Source organism: Globicephala melas, chromosome 4, assembly GCF_963455315.2.
Source record: "Globicephala melas chromosome 4, mGloMel1.2, whole genome shotgun sequence".
Taxonomy (NCBI): Eukaryota; Metazoa; Chordata; class Mammalia; order Artiodactyla; family Delphinidae; genus Globicephala; species Globicephala melas.
The window spans coordinates 103,754,340-103,767,986 of NC_083317.1; the positions used below are offsets into that span (position 1 = coordinate 103,754,340).

Sequence of the window (13,647 nt, forward strand, 5' to 3'; positions counted from 1 at the left end):
TTTTTGTGCCAGTACCATATTGTCTTGATTACTGTAGTTTTGTAGTATAGTCTGAAGTCAGGGAGTCTGATTCCTCCAGCTCTGTTTTTTTCCCTCAAGATTGCTTTGGGTATTCGGGGTCTTTTTTGCCTCCACACAAATTTTAAGATTTTTTTTGTAGTTCTGTAAAAAATGCCATTGGTAATTTGATAGGGATTGCATTGAATCTGTAGATTGCTTTGGGTAGTACAGTCATTTTCACAATATTGATTCTTCCAATCCAAGAACATGGTATATCTCTCCATCTCTTGGTATCATCTTTAATTTCTTTCATCAGTGTCTTACAGTTTTGTGCATACAGGTCTTTAGTCTCCCTAGGTAGGTTTATTCCTAGGTATTTTCTTCTTTTTGTGCAATGGTAAATGGGAGTGTTTCCTTAATTTCTCTTTCACATTTTTCTTCATTAGTGTATAGGAATGCAAGAGATTTCTGTGCATTAATTTTGTATCCTGCTACTTTACCAAATTCATTGATTAGCTGTAGTAGTTTTTTTGGTGGCATCTTTAGGATTCTTTATGTATAGTATCATGTCATCTGCAAATAGTGACAGTTTTACTTCTTCTTTTCCAATTTGTATTCCTTTTATTTCTTTTTCTTCTCTGATTGCCATGGCTAGGACTTCCAAAACTATGTTGAATAATAGTGGTGATAGTGGACATCCTTGTCTTGTTCCTGATATTAGAGGAAATGCTTTCAGTTTTTCACCATTGAGAATGATGTTTGCTGTGGGTTTGTCATATATGGCCTTTATTATGTTGAGGTAGGTTCCCTGTATGCCCACTTTCTGGAGAGTTTTTATCATAAATCGGTGTTGAATTTTGTCAAAAGCTTTTTCTGCATCTATTGAGATGATCATTTGGTTTTTCTTCTTCAACTTGTTAATATGGTTTATCACATTGATTGATTTGTGTATACTGAGGAATCCTTGCATCCCTGGGATAGATCCCACTTGATCATGGTGTATGATCCTTTTAACATGTTGTTGGATTCTGTTTGTTACTATTTTGTGAGGAATTTTGCATCTATATTCATGAGTGATATTGGTCTGTAATTTTCTTTTTTTGTAGTATCTTTGTCTGGTTTTGGTATCAGGGTGATGGTGGCCTCATAGAATGAGTTTCAGAGTGTTCCTTCCTCTGAAATTTTTTGGAAGAGTTTCAGAAGGATGGGTGTTTGCTCTTCTCTAACTGTTTGGTGGAATTCACCTTTGAAGCCATCTGGTCCTGGACTTTGGTTTGTTGGAAGATTTTAAATCACAGTTTCAATTTCAGTGCTTGTGATTGGTCTGTTCATATTTTCTATTTCTTCCTGTTTCAGTCTTGGAAGGTTATACCTTTCTAAGAATTTGTCCATTTCTTCCAGGTTGTCCATTTTATTGGCATAGAGTTGCTTGTAGTAGTCTCTTAGGATGCTTTGTATTTCTGTTGTGTCTTTTGTAAATTCTCCTTTCTCATTTCTAATATTATTGATTTGAGTCCTCTCCCTCTTTTTCTTGATGAGTCTTGCTAATGGTTTATCAATTTTGTTTATCTTCTCAAAGAAACAGCTTTTAGTTTTATTGATCTTTGCTATTTTCTTTGTTTCTATTTCATTTATTCCTGTTCTGACCTTTATGATTTCTTTCCTTCTACTAACTTTGGGTTTTGTTTGTTCTTCTTTCTCTAGCTCCTTTAAGTGAAAGGTTAGGTTGTTTATTTGAGATGTTTGTTGTTTCTTGAGGTAGGATTGTATTGCTATAAACTTCCCTCTTAGAATTGCTTTCGCTGCATCCCATAGATTTTGGATCGTCATGTATTCATTGTCATTTGTTGCTAAGTATTTTTTGATTTCCTTTTTGATTTCTTCAGTGATCTCTTGGTTATTTAGTAACATATTGTTTAGCCTCCATGTGTTTGTGTTTTTTACGCTTTTTTCCCATAATTGATTTCTAATCTCATAGCATTGTGGTCAGAAAAGATGATTGATATGATTTCAATTTTCTTAAGTTTACTGAGGCTTGATTTGTGACCCAAGATGTGATCTGTCCTGGAGAATGTTCCGTGCGCACTCGAGAAGAAAGTGTAATCTGCTGTTTTTGGATGGAATGTCCTATAAATATCAATTAAATCTATCTGGTCTATTGTGTCATTTAAAGCTTCTCTTTCCTTATTAAATTTCTGTTTGGATAATCTGTCTATTGGTGTAAGTGAGGTGTCAAAGTCCCTCATTGTTATTGTGTTACTGTCGATTTCCTCTTTTAGAGCTGTTAGAAGTTGTCCTATGTATTGAGGTGCTCCTATGTTGGGTGCATATATATTTGTAATTGTTATATCTTCTTCTTGGATTGGTCCCTTGTTCATTATGTAGTGTCCTTCCTTGTCTCTTGCAACATTCTTTATTTTAAAGTCTATTTTACCTGTTATGAGTATTGCTACTTCAGCTTTCTTTTGATTTCCATTTGCATGGAATATCTCTTTCCATCCCCTCACTTTCAGTCTGTATGTGTCCCTAGGTCTGAAGTAGGTCTCTTGTAGACAGCATATATATGGGTCTTGTTTTTGTATCCATTCAGCAAGCCTGTGTCTTTTGGTGGGAGCATTTATCCATTCACATTTAAGGTAATTATAGATATGTATGTTCCTATTACCATTTTCTTAATCATTTTGGGTTTGTTTTTGTAGGTCCTTTTCTTCTCTTGTGTTTCCCACTTAGAGACGTTCCTTTAGCATTTGTTGTAGAGCTGGTTTGGTGGTGCTGAATTCTCTTAGCTTTTGCCTGTCTGTAAAGTTTTTGATTTCTCCATCGAATCTGAATGAGATCCTTGCTGAGTAGAGTAATCTTGGTTGTCGGTTCTTCCCTTTCATCACTTTAAGTATACCATGCCACTCCCTTCTGGCTTGTAGAGTTTCTACTGAGAAATCAGCTGTCAACGTTATGGGATTTCCCTTGTATGTTAGTTGTCGTTTTTTCCTTGCTGATTTCAGTAATTTTTCTTTGTCTTTAATTTTTCCAATTTGATTACTATTTGTCTCAGCGTGTTTCTCCTTGGGTTTATCCTGTATGGGACTCTCTGTGCTTCCTGTTTTTGGGTGGCTATTTCCTTTCCCTCGTTAGGGAAGTTTTTGACTATAATCTCTTCAAATATTTTCTCTGGTCCTTTCTCTCTCTCTTCTCCTTCTGAGACTCCTATAATGTGAATGTTGTTGCGTTTAATGTTGTCCCAGGGGTCTCTTAGGCTTTCTTCATTTCTTTTCATTCTTTTTTATTTATTCTGTTCCTCAGCAGTGAATTCCACCATTCTGTCTTCCAGGTCACTTATCCATTCTTCTGCCTGAGTTATTCTGCTTTTGATTCCTTCTAGTGTAGTTTTCATTTCAGTTATTGTATTGTTCATCTCTGTTTGTTTGTTCTTTAATTCTTCTAGATCTTTGTGAAACATTTCTTTCGTCTTCTCGATCTTTGCCTCCATTCTTTTTCTGAGGTCCTGGATCATCTTCACTATCATTATTCTGAATTCTTTTTTTCTGGAAGATTGACTATATCTGTTTCATTTAGTTGTTTTTCTGGGGTTTTATCTTGTTCCTTCATGTGGTACATAGCCCTCTGCCTTTTCACCTTTCTATCTTTCTGTGATTGTGGGTTTTGTTCCACAGGCTGCAGGATTGTAGTTCTTCTTGCTTCTGCTGTCTTCCGTCTCTCAAGTTTTTATGTTCATTTTATTGTATGTCAATTATACCTCAATAAATTTGTCATTAAAGTATTCAAGTTATTGTTAGTAATGATATCATAACTGTCATGCCTGATCCACGTTTTAATATTAATTCCAAAATCCCTGGGTCTTGTGAATTCAACATCAAAGATATTAAACAGAAGAGGATGCTGAATTAACCTGTTGTAGAATCAAGGTGTATCAGATTTGGAAGTTAATATCTCTCAATATCTTCCCTTAAGGAAAATAAGTTGGAAACCAGACAGTAACTGAAATATCTGTTTCATATGCTTGTGATTCAAGATATAGTATTGCAAAACCTAGTTGTATTCCTTTTTTTTTTTTTTGCGATACGCGGGCCTCTCACCGTCGTGGCCTCTCCCGTTGCAGAGCACAGGCTCCAGACGCGCAGGCTCAGTGGCCATGGCTCACGGGCCTAGCCGCTCCATGGCATGTGGGATCTTCCTGGATCGCGGCACGAACCCATGTCCCCTGCATCAGCAGGCAGACTCTCAACCACTGCTCCACGAAGCCCCCTAGTTGTATTCTTAAGACTCAAAGCAAAGTTTATCCAACAATAACTTAAGAAATGACAACTAGGAGAAATAGAAAAAATTAGATAGGGAAGGAAAAGGAAATTGAACTAAATAAAAAGGGAAGTAGGGAAGGGGGAGCAATAACAATAATTATTTTTCAAAATTTGTATATGTCTACCATAAAAACTTAGTATACCTACCCAAATATAAGTGATATCTATGTTTTCAGAGAAACTGCTATTCATGTAACACTTATTTGAGTTTTTTAATACCAACAATCTCTTACTATAGAAATTACATTTGCTATGGCTCCTTATTTATTCTGCATTAAGTTACTCTAGCAATAATCAAAAACATACTCTTGGTTTCTGTGAATATTCTGATGTGTCAGTTCTTATTTTGATTAGTATAGTAGTTTTCCTACTACCCCAGAATGGTTTCTAGTAATGGAGAATTTGACTTTGGCTTAATAGTTAATACTTTCATTTTTCCAATAACATGCTCTTAGGCCCTACTTATTTCAATACACATCTTGCCTTTTTACTGTTTCATTGTTTATAATGTCAATTGCAAACTCTGTAGGGAAAAAAATGGTCTAGTATAGAGAAATTCTGTCTACAATTATCAAGGTATGTAGTAATAACAATTGTATTAAGGCTTATCTTTGATTTCATTCACTTTATATTTGTTAATCAAAAGTTTAGTAACAATATGTTGCAACTTGTTGTTTCTGGTATGCATCATTTTCTAGTGGCACATCCTCTACATTTATCTGTCTTTTATGGGGCTTAAATTGTGACATATTTCTCAGGGTCCACAGCTGCTGGATTTGTCCAAAACTGTTGGTGCAGTAATCTTAGGTGAATTTTTTCAATGGCATTTTAAATTGATGCTTCAACTGGAAAAAATATGAGGTAGTGGCTGTGATAGCCTCTAAAATAGCCCCTAATAATTCCTTCCTCCTGGTATTCATGAAATTGTACAGTCCCTCCCTTTGAGTGTGGGCTGGACCCAATGACTCACTTCTAATGAGTAGGATATGGCAAAAGTAATGGTATGTCACTTCTGAAATTGAGTTACAAAAGACTCTTGGGAAAGCCAGCTGTCATGTTGTGGGTACCCAGTGGAGAGGACTACTTAGCCAAGAACTGAGGGAGGGCTCCTGCCCACAGCCAGCAAGTAAGGGAGACACCTCTGTCCAACAACCCATGAGGAACTGAATACTGCCGCCGACCACATGAGAAAATTTGAAAGTGGATTATCCCCATCAAGCCCTTAGATATCACCCTGACTGCAACTTGAGCCAGAGCCACCCTGCTAAACTGCATCCAGATATCTGACCCAGAGAAACGTGTGATAATGAACGTTTTGTGTTTTCAGCCTCTATGTTCTGAGGAAACTTGTTAAGCAGGAATAGATAACTAATATAGTGTTCAATCCAGTCCTCCCCCACCCTACCCCAAAGGCTGGATTGAGAATATTGGGAAATGGTCTGTCAACTCTGAAAAAAGGAGAGTGGTTCAAGGTTACCAACTTACTTTTTGAAATAGCCCCACTCCCTTCATTTTAATGGAGAGTTAGTGGTGGAGGGAAACTATAACTGTCTGTCTTCACAACTGTGTAGTCCATCCATAATCAGTGTCTGTTAAGTGTATTGGGTGGGCCAAAAACTGCCTTCAGTTTTTTAGGTAAAAATAAAAGACACATTCTTCATTTTCACCAAGAACTTTATTGAACAACATATTCACACTTTTGTTCCACTACATTTGCCTTTTTTCAGGCAACTTCATAATTCCATCTTCCCAAAGCTTCTTATCTTTTTGAGCAAAGAACTGGTCCAGGTGCCTTTTACAGTATTCCAGGGAATGGAAATTTTTTCCATTAAGAGAATTTTGTAAAGACTGAAATTAATGGAAATCCGAAGGTGCTATGTCTGGTGAATACGGCGATGAATCAGAACTTCCCAGCCAAGCTGTAGCAGTTTTTGCCTGGTCATCAAAGAAACACGAGGTCTTGCGTTATCCTCATGATGAAAGATTATGCGTTTTCTGTTGACTAATTCTGGACGCTTTTCGGCAAGTGCTGTTTTCAGTTGGTCTAACTGGGAGCAGTACTTGTTGGAATTAATCGTTTGTTTTTCCAGAAGCAGTTCATAATAGAGGATGTCCTTCCAATCCCACCATATACACAACATCACCTTCTTTGGATGAAGACTGGCCTTTGGTGTGATTGGTGGTGGTTCATTTCGCTTGCCCCACGATCTCTTCCGTTCTGCACAGTATCCACTTTTCATCGCTTGTCAAAATTTGTTTTAAAATGGAACGTTTTCATTATTTCAGTAGAGAATCACATGTGGAAATATGGTCAAGAAGGTTTTTTTTGCTTAACTTATGTGGAACCCAAACATCAAAGTGATGAACAGAACCAAGCTGGTGCAAATGATTTTCAACGCTTGGTTTGGATATTTTGAGTATGTCGGCTATCTCCCGCGTGGTATAACATTGATTGTTCTCAATGTCTCTGTTTGATCGCTCTCAACTTCAACTGGTTTATCCAACCATGGAGCATTGTCCAGAGAGAAATCTCCAGCACGAAACTTCGCAAACCACTTTTGACACGTTTGATCAGTCACAGCACCTTCTCCACAAACTGCACAAGTCTTTTTGTGTGTTTCAGTTGCATTTTTACCTTTCTTGAAATAATAAAGCATAATATGCCAAAAATGTTGCTTTTTTCTTCCATCTTCAACATTAAAATGGCTACACAAAAATTCACCAATTTTGATGTCTTTTTTTAAATACACGCTGATATGACAGTTGTCACAAACAGTCTAACAAAATTGTTTCGAATGAAGTTAAAGACAACTAAGTGCGACTAAAGCCATCTTATGGAAAAAACTGAACGAACATTTTGGCCCACCCAATATTACAGTCCATTTTTCATTGCCTCTTTCTTAAAACAGGCTTGAGGTCACTTATATTAAAGAACATAAATACAATAACATCAATACTGAAATAGAAAATCAAGACCATAAGTGGAAGAGTGCATTGCATTTTTGGAGTGTGATGGTAGTAGGTAGGATAATGGCCACCCAAAGATGTTCACATCCTAATCCCTAGAGGCTGTGAATGTGTAATGTTATATGGCAGTGGGAAATTAAGGTTGTAGATGGAATTAGATTTGCTAATTAGATTAACTGACCTTAAAATAAAATAAGGAGGCTATCCTAGATTATCCAGGTGAGCCCAGTGTAATCACAAGAGTCCTTAAATGGGGAACAGGAGGACAAAAGGAATCAGAGCCACAAGGCAAGCTAATAATTTCAAACTCCTTCAATCTTCTGTCTTTTTAGGATTGACTCACCATGTATTTAGAGAGGCTGAAATTTGTGTGCAGGAAGGTCCTAGAAGGGTGGTGCCTGGTGGCAGTGCTCGACATAGGCTCCCTGCTCGGAGAGGCTCAGCTCAGGCTCTAAATCCACACACCCCACTCACTCAGCAAAAAGCCCCATCACAAAATGAACCATACAGACTTACATATCTTAGAAGAAATTTAGCAGTGATTTGTTGCTCCTTGAGCAAGCCTCCTTGGAGGTCTCATATCCCACACCCATCACCTTCTTAAAGTGCGCTGATGCATCTCCTTCCCCGTCTTCCTCCACTCCAGCCGCACTGGCCTCTTTTCTGTACCTCAAACAATCCTGCATGTTCCTGCCTTGTAGCCTTTGTGTTTCTGTTTCCTCTTTCTGTTATGTTCTTCCCCATTGCTCTTTTTAGAACTCTGCTCCAAGCCACCCTAACAGAAAACTCCTCTCTCCACCCTGTGTAAAATGCTCTTCCCCTTCACTCCGTCCCCTTAATCTGCTTCACTCTTGTTCATAGCTCTTGTCACTCCCTGAATTCTTCTGTATCTATTTTATATTGTCTATGTCCCCACCCAGAATGTAGTCTCCACAAGAGCTGGGGCTCTGGCTTTTTGTTCACTTCTTATCCCCAGCCTCTAGGACAATGCTAGGCACACAGAAAGCATGCAGTGAATTTTAGTGAATAAATGAATGAATGCTTTCCAACTACCTATAGTTCTCTCCCCCAGAGAAGTTTTCATAAATCATTGTGTTACATTTTCACGGATGTATATACAATCCAGTACCTTGGGGAGTTCTCTGGCACCTGGGAAGCTCCTTGTTGGCCCTCTGCTTGACTGGACTTAGAGCAGCCACAAATTTGACCTGTGTGTGCTTGTTAGAGTGTCAGTAACATCTCTTCCATTCACCCAGAACTTTACTTCTCCCAATTTGAATCTAGTTCTCTAATAAATAATAGGTTTCAGTGCTGTTGTTTTCATACTTATTTTAGCCCCAATTCCTTTGTTCAAAGGATAACATGTAAAAATCAAATAAAGCAACTAGCTCCATTCCTGCTCCAAACTTACCCCTCTACTGCCTACAGCTCCCAAGGCGGCTCCACCAACTCCCCACTCTTCTGAGATCACAGAGTTTGAAGACATTTGTCTTTGGGCATATATTTCTCTTTTTGTTCCTTCAATTCAGGGCTCATAACAATAAAGTCTCCTGAGCATTTATTACCAATTTACTACTATCAGAGTCATAAGAATATTCTAGAAGGTAAGAATTTATGGAGTTCTTCTGTCCTTTTCCTTTGGCAGAGATGTCCTCTAGGTTTAGGAGATTCAGGGTCTGCTAATCCTTTCTCAGATTCCACAACATCTGACTAAAGGCTTAAGATGTTTGAATCCAGGCAGCATTAATGACACAATATCATTAATGAAATGAAAGTTCTACATAGGCTGCTTTTTTCTGTCACAAAATTTACCCTCAATTATTGTAAAAAAAAATTTTTTTAATCAAACAATACAGAAGTGAATGAAATAGATATGACCCACTTCACCAGTTTGAGGTACAAACTACAGTAATATCTCTTTCATTTTCCCATAAACACTCGCACCCCCTATGTACCTATAAGCAGGAAGCCCAGTGTCTCTTTACTGAAGCTTCCTCTCCTTCTTCTCATCTGTCCAAGAACCCTGGGCTCATTCAGGCTGCTTCCAAACAGGACACTGTCACCAGTGAATAGCCGACCGATTTTTGGCTGATTTTCTCGAGTTGCTGCCCCCCAGGATGGCTGTGAGAGTGGTGGTGTGCTGCCCTTGAATATCCACACTCTTGACAAAGTTCCCAGGGTCCCTGTATCCTTCCCCAGCAATGTGCACATTCACCTGACACACAAGGGACCAAATATGGCCATTCAGGCAGGGACGAAAGACTCAAACCCAAGAGGTACTCCATAGAGGAATTCCTAATCTGGGGCCCGCAGATTATTTCATTATAATTAGTTTTCTTTGAAAGTGTATATTTTAATTTTATGCTCTTAAAAATGTTATTCTGAGCAAGTGTCCATAGGTTTTACCGAATTGTCTAAAATGTCCACTGCACAAAAATGGTTAAGAACCCCTTGAAGAATGCCAATTCTCTAGCTTAAAAAAAAAAAAAAAGTTAGGGCTTCCCTGGTGGCACAGTGGTTGAGAGTCCACCTGCCAATGCAGGGGACATGTGTTCGTGCCCTGGTCCAGGAAGATCCCACATGCCGTGGAGCGGCTGGGCCCATGAGCCATGGCCGCTGAGCCTGCGTGTCCAGAGCCTGTGCTCTGCAACAGGAGAGGCCACAACAGTGAGAGGTCCGCGTACCACAATAAAAAAAAAAAAAAAGTTAAAGTTCTGTATCTTTGGACACCCATCACATATAGTACATAAAAAGTACAAGTCTCAAAAAAAAAAAAAAAAAAAAGTACAAGTCTCTTGCAATTCTGCTCTTCATTCCTTCCCCCAAGCCTGATTCTCCTCTAAGATTTCCTATTGCATTTGGGGATTCTTCCTTGACCCACCCCCAATGCCAACTCCTAAATATTTCTTGAATCCATCCACTTCTCTACCTTGCCATGGCTACGAAAATAAGCCACCACTCATCCCTTCCCAGGAGTATTGCCATGACCTCCCAGCAAATCCACTGTTCCCCTACTACTGCCCATTCCTGCCCCTGAACTCCTAACATTTGAGCAGAGGCCTGAGGAGGTGAGGGAGCAAGTGAAGTAGATGGTGGGAAATCTAGTAGGGGAATCGTGTTCAGGCAGAGGGAGTAGCACGTGCATGGACCCTGAGAAGGAAGGGTGAACAGAGATTGGAGAAACAGCAGGGATGCCAGTATGAAAGGAGAGGAATGAGTGGGGGATGGGGAGGGAAGGTGAATGCTAATAAAGTAAGGGAGTGTGGACGTGATATTTAGTGTATTAAAAACCACCGTAAGTACTTTGGCTTTTACTCAGAATAAGATGGAAGCCATTGGAAGGCTCTGAGCAAGGGAGTAAATGATTCATCTTCTGGTTATTGTGTTGAGAATGGACAGCTGATGAGCAAGGTGAAATCAAGTAGACCAGTTAGGAGGTCTGGATTGCAATAATCCACTGACCCAGGGTGGTAACAGAAGCAGTCAGATTCTGTACATAATTTGAAGATAGAGCACACAGGGTGTGTGGATGGATTAAATGTGTGGTGAGAAAGATAGAGAAAAGTCAAGTATGACTCCTAGGTTTTTGGCCCGTGCAACTGTTAAAATGGAGTTGCCATTCACTAAGATATTAACCACTAATAACAATGATATCTATCTTTCTAGATTTGTTCTTTCAAAGCACAGAGAACATGTTTATTTTAAAACAATAGGATCATACTTGATTTTAGAAGTTCCACCATAAAAGTAACACATCCTCCAGGTAGAAATTCAAACAGGAGAGACGAACATACATTGAAAAGCAAAAGTACTCCCCAATCTCACATTTCCACTCACCAGAGGCAGTATCTTTTAAGATTTCTTTTTATATAATTTCAGAAAAAATTTTTTGCAGCTACAAATGTTTATGCGTATGTTCTTTTTGCATTAATAGAATCATACTATTTGAACATTTTTTATACTCATCTTGCAATAGTATCATATATAGATTTATCTCTTTATTCTTAATGTCTGCATGATATACCACTGCAAGCATATACAATTATCCCCGACATAGGTAGATATCTTAGGTTAACTCTGGTGTTTTACAACTTAAAAAAAAATGACTCCACTACAACAGCCAGGTGATCAAGGTCAACATCAACAGTGATAAATCATGTTCACAGTAGGCACACTTGATACGCTGTGTTCAAAATGATACTTTACCTCTGCAGTCTTCCTTCAAAAACCCATGACTCCAATCTGATCATGAGAAAACATCAGACAAATTCCAATACAGGAGTCTCCTACAGAATACTTGACCAGTACTCCTCAAAACCATCAAATAATGAAAAACGAGGAAAGTCTGAGAAACTGTCACAGCCAGGAAGAGCCTAAGGAGACATGATAAGTATGTGCAATGTGGTATCTTGGATGGGATCCCAGAATTAAAAAAAAAAAAGACATTAGGTAAATTTTTTATTTGAATTTCCCTGATGATTAGTGATGTTTTCTTTCCATATGTCTGTTGGCCATCATATGTCTTCTTTGGAAAAATGTCTATTCGTATTAAGGTCTTCTGCCCATTTTTAAATTGGATTGCTTGGTTTTTTGTTTTTGTTTTTGTTTTGATGTTGAGTTGTATGAGTTCTTTATATATTTTGGTATTAACCTCTTATCAGATATATGATTTGCAAATATCTTCTCCCATTCAGTAGATTGTCTTTTCGCTTTGTTGATGATATCCTTTGCTGTGCAGAAGCTTCTTAGTTTGATGTATTTGTTTATTTTTGCTTTTGTTTCCCTTGCCTGAAGAGACATATCCACAAAGATATTGCTAAGACTGATGTTGAAGGGCATACTTCCTATATTTTCTTCTAGGAGTTTTATGGTCTCAGGTCGTACATTCAAGTCTTTAATCCATTTCGAGTTGATTTTTGTGTGTGGTATGAGATTGTGTTCTAGTTTCATTTTTTTGCATATGGCTGTCCAGTTTTCCCAACACCATTCATTGAAGAGACTATCCTTTCTCCATTTTATGTTCTTTGCTCCTTTGTTGTAAATTAACTGTCCATATATTTGTGCATTTATTTTTGGCTCTCAATTCTGTTCCATTGATCTGTGTACCTGTTTTTCTGCCAATCCCATGCTGTTTTGATTCCCATAGCTTTGTAATATAGTTTGAAATCAGGAAGTGTGATAGCTCCAGCTTTGTTCTTTTTTCTCAGGGTTGCTTTGGCTGTTTGGGGTCTTTTGCAGTCTATAAACCATATAGATTTTAGAGTTTTTTGTTTTACTTCTGTGAAAAATGGCCTTGGCCAACATAAAGTCAATGCCTGGTGTATTTAAGAAAGGCAAGGAGACTGCTCTGGGAACAAGCAAAAGAAAAAAATTCTAGGAAAATAATTCAAAAAAAGCAAAAAGTAAACAACAGAAGAGCTAGGTCATGTAAACAAACAAACAAAGCAAAAAACAAACAAAAAAGAAAAATCACCTCAGAATTTTGATAGGGATTACGTTGAATCTGTTGATTGCTTTAGGTAATATGGACATTTTTCCAAAGAAGCCATACAGATGGCCAACAGGGACATGAAAAGTTGTTTAACATCACTAATTATTAGGGAAATGCAATTCAAAACCACAATGAGATATCACCTCATGCCTGTTAAAATGGCTATTATCAAAAAGGCAAGAAAAAAACGAGTGTTTGTGAGGATGTGGAGAAAAAGGAACCCTCATACACTGTTAGTGAGAATGTAAATTGGTTCAGCCACTATGGAAAACAGTATGGAAGTTCCTCAAAAAATTACAAGCAGAACTACCATATGATCCAGCTATCTCACTTTGGGGTGTTTATCCAAAGAATATGAAAACACTAATTTGAAAAGATATGTGCACCCCCTATGCTCATTGCAGTATTATTTATAATAGCCAAGATATGGAAACAACCTAACTGCTCGTCAATGGATGGATGGACAAAGATGTGGTGTGTGTGTGTGTGTGTGTGTGTGTGTGTGTATAAAATGGAATGTTAGTCATAAAAAAAATGAAGTCTTGTCATTTGTGACAACATGGATAGATCTTGAGGGTAGTACACTAAGTGAAATAAGTCAGACAAAGAAAGACAAATATTGTATGATTTACTCATATGTGCAATATAAAAAACAAACAAAAATAAATAAATGACCAAACCAAACCAAAACAAAAACAAACATGTACATACTGAGAACAGAGTAGTAGTTACCATGCGGCAAGGGCCTGGGTGGGTTGGGGGTATGGAGGGAAGATGAAATGGGTACAGGGGATCAACTGTATGGGTGACAAATGAAAACTAAATTTTTGGTGGCGAGCACACTGCAGCGTACATAGAAGTAGAAATATAATG

General features: G+C 38.1%; 1 protein-coding gene across 1 annotated transcript in view; it reads right to left on the reverse strand.

The window, feature by feature from the left end:
- Window positions 1-13,647, reverse strand: part of PPM1L (protein phosphatase, Mg2+/Mn2+ dependent 1L) — a 413,670-nt gene that overhangs the window by 376,226 nt on the left and 23,797 nt on the right. The window lies entirely within an intron of this gene.